Source organism: Hippoglossus stenolepis, chromosome 24 (assembly GCF_022539355.2).
Source record: "Hippoglossus stenolepis isolate QCI-W04-F060 chromosome 24, HSTE1.2, whole genome shotgun sequence".
NCBI classification, from domain to species: Eukaryota; Metazoa; Chordata; class Actinopteri; order Pleuronectiformes; family Pleuronectidae; genus Hippoglossus; species Hippoglossus stenolepis.
This window is the reverse complement of record NC_061506.1, coordinates 8,014,152-8,025,530: the sequence shown is the minus strand read 5'-3', so window position 1 is coordinate 8,025,530 and position 11,379 is coordinate 8,014,152.

The window sequence follows — 11,379 nt, the reverse complement described above, 5'->3', positions numbered from 1 at the left end:
TTCCATTCATTCCTACCCATAAGACTGTTGAACGTCAGCAGAAAGTTGCAACAATAGTGATGGTATAAATAATAATAATCTTTATTTTTATAGTAATTTTCTGCTTCACAAAAGTGTTTGATAAATTGTCAAATTAAATAAAATTCAGAATTAAAAATTGAAATGTATATCAGGATGAAAGCTTTATATGAATGTTTTCAGAAGGGATTTAAACGCAGTACTTTTATACTGTACATTTCTTCTTCAGAGAGCGACCAGAAGACCATCATCAGCCGATCTAAGACGGGTGCAGGCTCATACGAATGCAGAAAACAACTTGTGAGCATGAAAAAAGGCACGAGCTAAAATGGTGACAAACAGGAGGATCAGCACGAAATCATGCATTAAACATGCAGGTCCGTGCATTCGATCAAATCCATTTGTGGAGGCCGGGGGGGGTGGTGGTGGTGGTGGGGGTGTTCGCTCAGTGGCACAGATCGATGTTTGCTGGAGTCTGAAAGCACAGGGATCCTTTTGTTGGCAAAAAGCTCCTCGCTGCCTCTCAGCCTTTCATCTGTCATCTGGGCCGGGGACATTGACTGAGCGAGCGGGGGAACCACTGACATCAAACCTGGCCATTGTCTTTTATCCCCCCCAGTCGCACTGGAGTGAGGATTTACAGGCACTCCAGTCGTCGGGTTGCCAGGCTACAATGCGGGATTTACTTCAAAAAAGGCGGGATTATCCATCGTGTATCGCGCGACAGAGAGAAAATGGCCCTCAGCAAATGTGAAAGAGGGAGATTTATGGCTGCAAACGTCAATGGGGGGGAATTTTTTAAGAATGAATATTCAGAAGGCCAGAGGAGGACAAAAGTTGCCAGCTCAAATCTTCGATCATGTCATCGAGTGAAACCCCCCTAATTGAGCAAGGCATTTAATCAGTATCAGACAGTACCAGGCTATGACTGCACTGAGCATCTCGCTGGTGTCTGAGGTGATAACTTTATTTTAATTTATCTTATTTTATCAAATATTTTAATCTAATTTAATTTTTTACTTCTACCCTACTGATCCTGTTAAAATGTAAATAAATATAATGAATATATGTAAATGTACATCTGCACTATAGCCTATAACATTAAAAGAGGTTGAGGCTGCTGTATTTCTTGCCTTGTGTTCCTATTTGAACTTTTCTTATACCTTTCTTCTTGTTATTTTCTGAAATATTTTTTCTTAAAGAAGAATTTATTCTATTCCTTTTTTTTTGTCGGATTGTTCCTACAGATTGTTTTTCTAACATTACACATCTTATCTTTTATCCACTCTTGCTTTTCTTTTTGCCCTGACTCAACCTATGATGTTTTCAAGGCGCTCAGTACACCTGACTTGACTTGGACCAGACACTTTCTGTTCATTTGAGATCCCCTGCGTTTCTGTCTGTCTTTGGAAGCGAAGGCTAAATTTGAACACGGTTGTTAAGACTCACATGTCTGGTCTAATGGCGGCACTTAAAGGAATGCAGGTGAAAATCTGCCATCGCGCAGACACAATAATCACCCGGGTGGGTATAACTCACACTTTTGGACTTTTGCTTTTTTCTCGATGGCTCTGTCAGTGTTGCACGTGTTTCTGCAAGAACAAAAAGTGGCAATAACTGTGTGAAGAATGGAATAAAACAAGTTGAGAGAGATCCCAGCATACACCTCTGCACGGCAGGTTGAATAGTCCGTTTTGGAAAGTTCCATACAGCTCCCTCCAGCACCGATATCAGTACCTATAGAGTTTTAAATGGTTTCCACTTTGTTCTTCATACCCCAACCTCTTAAACTTTGAAGCTCCCTTGTTATTGAATTGACCATAGCTTTTAATTACACTCCAATCAACCCAATTAGCCATAGTCGCTGCTCTTTCTTCAGGGCTTAACATCAACTAAACTCGATAACCTGATTCACGGTCCCTGCTTTGAAAGGCTTTGCGTAAACAAAAGTTTTAAAGCCATCAAAAGGAAGCTGGATAAATGTTGACCATTTGAAAAACAATCCCCAAAAGCATTCTCAAAGCCACGGCTAATTGATCTATGCTGAAAGTAGGGAGCAGAGGAAGATGCCGTTTGCCGCATATACGTATGATGCATCGCTGCAGATGACAAGTCACTTCGGCTAAGTGCATCAAATCAATTTACATATATAGAGTGCATCCAAGGTCTTTATGAACAAACATGTTGCTCCGTCAACGACCCTGGAGCAGAAGAATCCTCTATAGATGTTTACTTTGACACGCTATCAACTTGATGAATTTGTTTGCGCGCGCGTCTTTCATTAGGCTCGGGGGTTACGCTCAAACCAATCAAATTGCTCCCTTAATTGTGCGCCTTATTGGAGGATTGATTATAATTACACTTGCTTGATGGGAAGTTAATATCTGTCAATTATGCAAGAGACAACGGAATAACAAAGATGAAACACTGCTCATCGTTATTCCCCCGCTGATGATTTGTTTGGAGTGGAGGATGACAGAGACTCCAGGCTGGCCTCAATCTGTCTTCAAGAAGAAATAGATTTGAATATTAAATACTTAAAGCAAAAAAAAAAACGATCTCTCTCCGGGGAGGCTTGCCTTAACAATGTGTGCTCTTTCAAAGCATTTGCTTCTTTTTACACAATAGCTTACATTTACACTCGGAGCCACTGCAGCAGTGTGCAAGAAATCCTTTATGCTCATATTCTGGACATTTTCTCGGATTATGACTGATGGATTATAGATTTTGGGGGCATCTAAACATCTATCATCAAGAAAACCCAACTCTCCATGGTGATGTCCAAAGGGCCTCAAAGTGGAGCTGGTGCACAGCAGAAGGTTTCCTCCAGAGGGACAACCCCAGGGACGGCCCTCTTGACGCTGGACGAACCCGCAGTCACCGAATGAAATCAGGGAAATCGTAGAGATGTGATGGACCCGCATCAAAATGACTCGCATGACGAGGCATTTTGTGCAGCGTCAGACGAAAGCTGACTCCTGCATCTTCTATACTTTTGTGCCTTTGGTTATTGTCCCATTAGAAGTTGAACATCTGGCCCGGTCGCACGTCCTCTGCACTCCAGACCAGGTTTTCATATCCACATTCACATTTCTCTGTTCGGCTTTCCCTCAACCTTGACCAGTCTCTCTGTCCCTGCCACTGAAAAGCAGATGTGTCCCTGATCCACTCCTGCATCGTCTTGTGTCACTGTCCCGTTAGAAGTTGAACCTCCGTCCCAGTCTGACGTCCTGAGCGCTCTGGACCAGGTTTACATTCCCTCCTTCCCCTGCCCACCCCACACCATGATGTAGCTGCAGGACGAAGTTTTTCCTTTCAGAAGTTTCACACACCATCTCTCGAGCTCAGCCACAATGACCTTTAGGTTTTCTGTCAACTCTCTCAAAAGTCCCCCTGTTCTCAGGCGGCCCAGCTCTGGGAAGAACCCCGGTTGTTCCAAACTTTTTATCGAGGCCACCGCGGCTCTTGGGAACCATCTATGCTGCTGGATTTTTTTTTAAAGTAGCCTTCCCACAGATCTGTGCCTCGACACACTCCTGCTGTGGCTTGGTTTTTGCTCTAATACGCTCTGTCAGCCGGGGGACGCCGTGGTGACGGGTGTGTGCCTTTTCAAATCATGTCCCTTCACCTGAATCTGCCACAGGTGGACTCCAGTCCAGGTGCAGAGAGATCTCATGTAATGCTCCAGAGAAAAGGAAGACACCTGAGCATGAGGGAAGAAATTAATTCTAACAATTTGCACACAGGGCTGCAAAATAATTGATTGAAACAAAAAAGATGCAATATCCTTATTCTTCTAAGCGCGATAAGCAGCTGGTGTCCGAAAATGATCAAAAAAAGGATGACTCGCACTGTATTGTGGATTTGAAGAAAAAGTCGGCGATGGGCGTAATTTCTTTGAGGAAGGAGTTTACTTTTGGCAGAGTTCTTTGTGACGTACGGTCGTCAGAGTCGCCCTGAGGCACTTTCACATTCACTTGTGTGAGCAGAGAGATTCTGAGGTGACAGGAAGTTGTCCTCGTTGTCAAAGAGTTTACAATTTTCCTTTTCATGCCGCGATTTTGAGACTTGCATTTAGGTTGTCAGGGATTTTATGACTTTGTTAACATGACTGCAAAAGATAGATAAATATTATTTTCTCATACAGTGTTTGCATGGGATAGAATATTCATCATGTGACTTTAAGTGTTTTGTTCGAATTAAATACTTGGGGATGATTTTATTCTGTTGAAAATGAATCATACCTCAATTGGTATCACACTAATGGATTTTTTTTTTCAGTTGAAAGTTTTAACTGTGCTTATAATAACTTTTAAACTTTCAACAAACTTAATTCATTTGTTTGCTACCAATTGAAGTTATTTTTAAAGTTGGTCCAACAATTTACTCAGTATTTGTAGATGTTTCGTTGTTATTTTGGGATTAAATAATATGTGATTTTCACATGTGGAACATAACATATTATAATTTACAATTTGATCCCTAGAAACTGTACATATAGAAACGTCACATTATTTGTATTCAGCATAACAAATGTAAAAACAATTTAATCAATGTATGAACTCACATCTAATAATTTTGGATAATAAACAAATCATTTTAACTTCTTTTGTATTTTCTTGTTGTTTTTTTGGTGAGGAAGTATGTTCAGGTTGTATCATGACCCCAAATGATGAGCAAAATGAGGAAAATTAAGAATTTTTATTGAAGTTCTACACTGCAAATGTCGACTGTACATTGTTTGCATAAAGAAAGTTAAAAATTAGGATTTCAAAACACAAGACGAAGGCTGAAACAAGTGAGAACCAGCCCAGACAAAATATAGACCAAGAACTATTTTGTATATATTACCTATTTGGGTTCAAAATCAATTTCCACCAGCCGCAGTGTGAAAATGCCTGTGGTCGGCTTAATACACTGGAAAATATGGCGATAAGCGGTGGGGCATTCACAGCGGGCCGGTGGGTTGGGCTGATTACACCCTGCAGACCACAAGACAACAACACCAGCAGATAATCTCTGCGCCTCAGCGGCAAACACAGGCTTTATACCAGAAGAGGTCGTATATATACACACTCATGTGTCTACACCAGGGGGAAAGATATTTTTATACATCGTACGATTGATTTTTTAACAATCTTCTCTCACCGAGACGTTTCATGACCCCTCAGAGGCGATTTGCTCTTTTTTAAAGACCTAATGTTTCCTCCTGCATTCAACTCTCAGTAGTTTTAATTCCTGTTTACAGAACAGTGTCCGGAAGAGGATCATCGGAAAGGTCAAAGGTCGACTCAGCAATGTGGGGAAGCGGAGTGACGGTTGAAATGAGGTGAGAGGAAAACAGGCCATGAGGATTGGAAACACACACACACACACACACACACACACACACACACACACACACACACACACACACACACACACACACACACACACACACACACACACACACACAGTCTGTTTACACACACTCTCTGTAGGCTGTCCTGCATGTGGTCACAAATATAGCTGTGGGATTCCTTCCCTCTGGCCAAACCAAAAACACTTCAGCAGGGGAAAGGTGTCTCTCTCTCTCTGTGTCTGTGTGTGTGTGTGTGTGTGTGTGTGTGTGTGTGTGTGTGTGTGTGTGTGTGTGTGTGTGTGTGTGTGTGCACATGCATTCTTTTGAATTTCTGTTGAATTTAGATTAGTATTTTGCTCGATATATTTGTATGAGATTGCAGGTTTCAAATCATTTAAGATAGTTTTTTTAATGTCACAGAAATAAGGAGAATAAAATACAGGAAATGTTGCTGTTATCACCGATTTTTTTTGTTGGGCACGAACTGAACATACTGGAAGTTTGCAAAGGCTGATGGGAAAATCAGTTGACAAAGTGCTACTGTTAAAACGCACCGAAATAATGGGGTCATTTGTCTTTTGGGAATCTTTCCGATGATACACACAGCACTGCTGGTTTCACTGCTGGAGATAAACCTCTAAATATTTCTATCTAAAAGGTCAATTTCTTTTCTCTATTCAGAATAATTGAATCCAAAGTCTGACATAAACTGAAAGTGACACTGAAGCTTCTGTACGTCTAAATAAGTTAGTTTCCAGAGCTTAAAAATGTGAGTTCTTGTAAATTTGACTCCAAGTAACCTGGTCATGAGTTTGCTCTTTGAGATTGGCAGCGCCTTTGAGTCCCGCCCCCTCCTCCTCCTCCTCCTCCTCCTCAGCTGGTCAAAGTTCCAGCCTCCTGCTGTCAGTCATATTGAGCTGTTATCTGTCAACCGCCGAACCCGTGTCCTTAAGGCCTCGAAACTTAATCCCACAATGTCCATCAACATGCTTCCCAACGTTCAACGTCTCCGTCCTTCATTTGCCTCCAGGTTGTTGTTGTTGGCAAAACCCTAAATCCGCCGGTTTACGCCCCAAAACACCAGAGAACCACTGAAAAGCCAAATTTGAGCTCGAAAAAGCAAACAGCAGTGGATTAATTCATTTCATTACAGTCATAAAAGATGCAAATTGCAGTTATATTTCGTCCCTTTCGAAAATGGAGACGTAGATGTCCACGTTTGCACTTACATTTCCCTGATTCCAACAGGCTTCAACCTTGAGCCGCAGCCAAAAGCCAGACAGGCGCCACACACACACACCGCCCACCACAGCCAGACAACACACACACACACACACACACACACACACACACACACACACACACACACACACACACACACACACACACACACACACACACACACACACACACACACACACACACACACACACTCAACACCGCTGGTCTGAGGCCAGCTTCCAGCACTCCCTGTTTGTGCCAGTGCTGTCATCGCCGCTCCAAACACGCTCCTTGATAACGCCAGAGAGAGACACAGCGAGGGCTCCTGCCAACACGGTATCTGATCTAGCTATGGCTTCATGCTATTAAACCTCAGTGATCATCTTATGTAGGAACCTGGCAGGGGTGAGAGGGGGGGGGGGCAGGAAAGTCATTGGGTTATCTGATTTAGGCTCCACCCATCACAGATGCTTCTTTGATTCCGGCCCACAGCCCCTCCACAAGGCCCAGCACCGATTTTTTTTAAAATTATTTCAGCTAATAGTCTGTGACATTTTCACACAAGCTCCACTTTAAAAGCTGAGAATAAGACCTGGGAGCGAAATTCAATCGGATCTTAATTTTGTTTTCAATACTTGATACTGTTTAATTAAGGAAGCGTAGGACAATCGAGCCTTAGATAACGTTTGGAGAACAGTTAGTGGTCATGATGAAGTCCGAATTCCTCTCAACCAATAAACCAAGAAGTTTTTCACCAACAACCAAAACATGTTTGAGCTTGTTTGAGAAAATGCCTCCCTGAATATTAGAAAAATAGTATTATGAGGTAGCGCAAAAGTATTATGAGTTATTGCAAAAGTATTATGAGGTATTGCAAAAGTATTATGAGGTATTGCAAAAGTATTATGAGGTATTGCAAAAGTAATCCTCTAAAAAGTATCTCCTTGACTCTTCGGGGGGCCCATAAAATTTTGTGTACAACTCTATTTAAAAGGTGCTTAATTTCTTAATTTTTGATTTTATTCAGACTACAAAAGTTCAAGTGTATCATGAAATCATTCTGTGGTCACGAATGTTTGCATTTCTTTTGCTGTATAAGTGGGACTTTAAAGAACCATTTAAGGCATAATGAACTCTGGGAAGTAAACTGTCATTTCATTTGAATATTAAGATCTAAATTCACATTTTATCCTGAAAACTACTGAGTGCTCCGACCTTATGTTGTGTGTTTGGGACCAAATAAGACTGTGAAAGCCTTTGAATTCCATGAGCTCGGAGGCTCAACTTCAAAAGCTCTATTTGCTGCACAGAAATCATTGACTTTTCTAATTAGTTTGGAATGAAAAGAAGGAGTCGGGGACTGAACAACTATCGAAGATGACCTCTATTTGTGTTTCATTGTCCGTGCCTTTCCCCCAATGACTTGCATAAACATGTCCCCCGTCCCACCCACACTGTTTGACTGACAGATCCTTCCTGGTGTGGCACTTTAAAATGCATCCAGCCTCTCACAAACCAAGTGCATCAACTGAAATGACTTATCTCCATCTGCATCCAACCTTAATTTCTTGCTGTTCTCGTTCCTTGGATTCCACCTTCAACGCCACCCCCGCCCCCCTGCATCATTCAAGTTTCCTCTCATCGATATTTGCACCTTCCTGAACGGGGGGGGAAACAGATGTTGTGCTGCTGGTATCGAGCTGCATGTTCGGTTTAAGTGCAAGCACGCACGCAGACTGTAATTTGGTTGCCTCTAATTCCAGGCTCTGACTCTCTCTCCTGAACACAATGTGCCTTCTTAAAGGGCGAGTGATGCTAGTCATGTGTGTGTGTGTGTGTGTGTGTGTGTGTGTGTGTGTGTGTGTGTGTGTGTGTGTGTGGGGGTAGCAGATGAGCATTAATTGATGCCCAGTTCATCAAGTGAAACAAGGACACAACATGGCTGCTATCTATCTATCTATCTATCTATCTATCTATCTATGTATCTATCCATCCGCCTGTCCTTGGGTCTGACCACACACCCACCCATCTGTCCATCTGTCCCTCCGTCCCCCCACCCACCTATCTATCTATCCATCCACCCGCCCATCCGTCCGTCTACCCACCTACCCACCCATCTGTTCATCTGTCCATCCATCCCTCCGTCCCCAGCACCAATCTATCTATCTATCTATCTTTCTATCAGTCAGTTAATTTTTCATTGAATAATAGTGGGTTCATGTTGGGTAAAAGGCCATAAACACACACACACACACACACACACACACACACACACACACACACACACACACACACACACACACACACACACACACACACACACACACACACACACACACACACACACACACAGAGAGAGAGGTTGAAGCAGAGTGAGGCTGACAGCTTTACAGCCTCTCTTGTGTACAAACAGGATCCTGAAGCACCATTGGCCTTAAGAGTCGTGTTTAATTTTTAGATATCATAGTCCATAGCCACATTTCCCATCAGCCCCTCTGGTTCTTCTGGGAGAGAAAAAAACCCCCAACTGTTTGCGAGATCGGTGCGACACTAAAATCTGATGCTCAAGGGCTTTTGGAAAGATTGTTTGGAATAATTGCACTTTTGTAGACTTTTATGTTTGTGTGCACAAAAAAACTCCAATAAATAATGTAGATCTTGTCCGACGACAGATGGTTCCAACTGTCGTTCGGTCCCTCAGGGGTGGAAATTACAAATCACTGCAGTCAATTGAATTCTTTCATCACTTATCCTGCAGTTACTGGGAAGAAAAGTGACACACCCCAACAATAATAATAAAGATGCCTCTCCACTTCCTCCCATTAAATATGCAATATAAAATGTTGGCCACCAGGGGTCCCTTTAATCAAAACAGTAACTAAAGCGCCTTGAATAAAATTGGGGATTTCTCTGAACATTGTTGGAATCATTTTGGATATGTAAGTACACAAGTCAACAAAATAAAAAACACAGGTCTTGTTATGTTTAGACATTTGAATGAAGAACTCTTACGTATTATATCTTTAAATTAAGCTACCTCGGATACGGGTGCTGCCATCTTGTATTTTGTATTATTTTTTCAACTTGTAATTAAGTATATATTTTCTCACTAATATATACTTTACAGAAAATAGACTTGAAGTTCATTTTTATTTTTGCATTAATGTGGGCTAGGGATAGTTTGTCAGAGTCCATTATTTTGAGATTGTTTGGACTTTTTTTTGGTAAATATTGTGAAACATTACAGGTCATGCAGTGATGTAACATTTTGAACAATGTTGCACAGATGTTTAAGATATTAAAAACATGGTCACTCTTACTTGAATGATCTGGTGTCACGTGTTTTCAAATCTCCTGTTTCCGGGGTGTTTCCAGATTATTAACTTTTATCGAGTTTAAAATGTGATGAATCATGAATCAAGCTCAGAGTGTCAGTGATGCATTTAAAGGGAGTATTTCTTGTTGAACACTGCCCTCTAGTGGGCAAATAGGAGAGCACACATTTAATGTGGGCTAATGAATGATTGATTTCGTATCCTCTACCTAGGATTATAAGGTAAAGTATAATCATGTAATTTAGGTTGAATTGTAGCACACTTGCTGTCATAAAAATACAAATGCTTGACTGTAAAATCCTATATATTAATATATATATATAATATATAAAAAATTGACTATTGACCATGCCAAAAGACGGGTTCAATTCTGGTTTTACTGGCAGAGGGATACAGTGGGGGTCAGGTTGCTTCCATCCTTAAAATTTCAAAGACGGCGGTTCATAAGAACAAGGCCAAGCAGCAGACATTAGGGACAACAAAGCTACAGACCGGCAGAGGACGAAAAACGACTGTCCACTCACCGGGATGACCGCCAACTCATTCGAAAGTCACTCAACAACCGTAGGATGACATCAAGTGACCTCCAAATAGAATGGCAGACGGCAGCTGGGGTGAAGTGCACGGCGAGGACGGTTAGAAACAGGCTCCTAGGGGCAGGGCTGAGGTCGTGCAAAGCTAGAAAAAAGCCCTTCATCAACGAGAAGCAAAGAAGAGTCAGGCTGAGGTTTGCAAAAGACCATAAGGATTGGACCATAGAGGACTGGAGTAAGGTCATCTTCTCTGATGAGTCCAGTTTTCAGCTTTGCCCAACACCTGGTCATCTAATGGTTAGACGGAGACCTGGAGAGGCCTACAAGCCACAGTGTCTCGCACCAGATCAGGACCCTGTCATGGCCAGCCCAGTCTCCAGACCTGAATCCCATTGAAAACCTCTGGAATGTGATCAAGAGGAAGATGGATGGTCACAAGCCATCAAACAAAGCCGAGCTGCTTGGATTTTTGAACTCTTCCTTAGTTAAAACATTAGTATTGTGTTGTTTAAAAATGAATATGAACTTGTTTTCTTTGCATTATTCAAGATCTGAAAACACTGCATCATTCTTGTTGTTTTGACCTGTTGTCATTTTCTGCAAATAAATGCTCTAAATGACAATATCGTTATTTGAAATTTGGGAGAAATATTGTCAGTAGTTCATAGAATAAAACAAAAAAATTCATTTTACTCCCAATAAATAGCAAAATCAGAGAAACTGATCATTTTTAAGTGGTCTCTTAATTTTTTCCAGAGCTGTATATATATATATTTTTGTTAATGCACTTTAAGGACTTTTTTTGCCTTTTCATCTGTTTAAGGATGAAGATCATGCGACGCGATCAAAAGCTCCAGAATTGGACGTCATGGTGGGATTCAGTTGCAAGTTAACACTCACTAACTGAGGTGGCTTTTTGTTATCAATCATT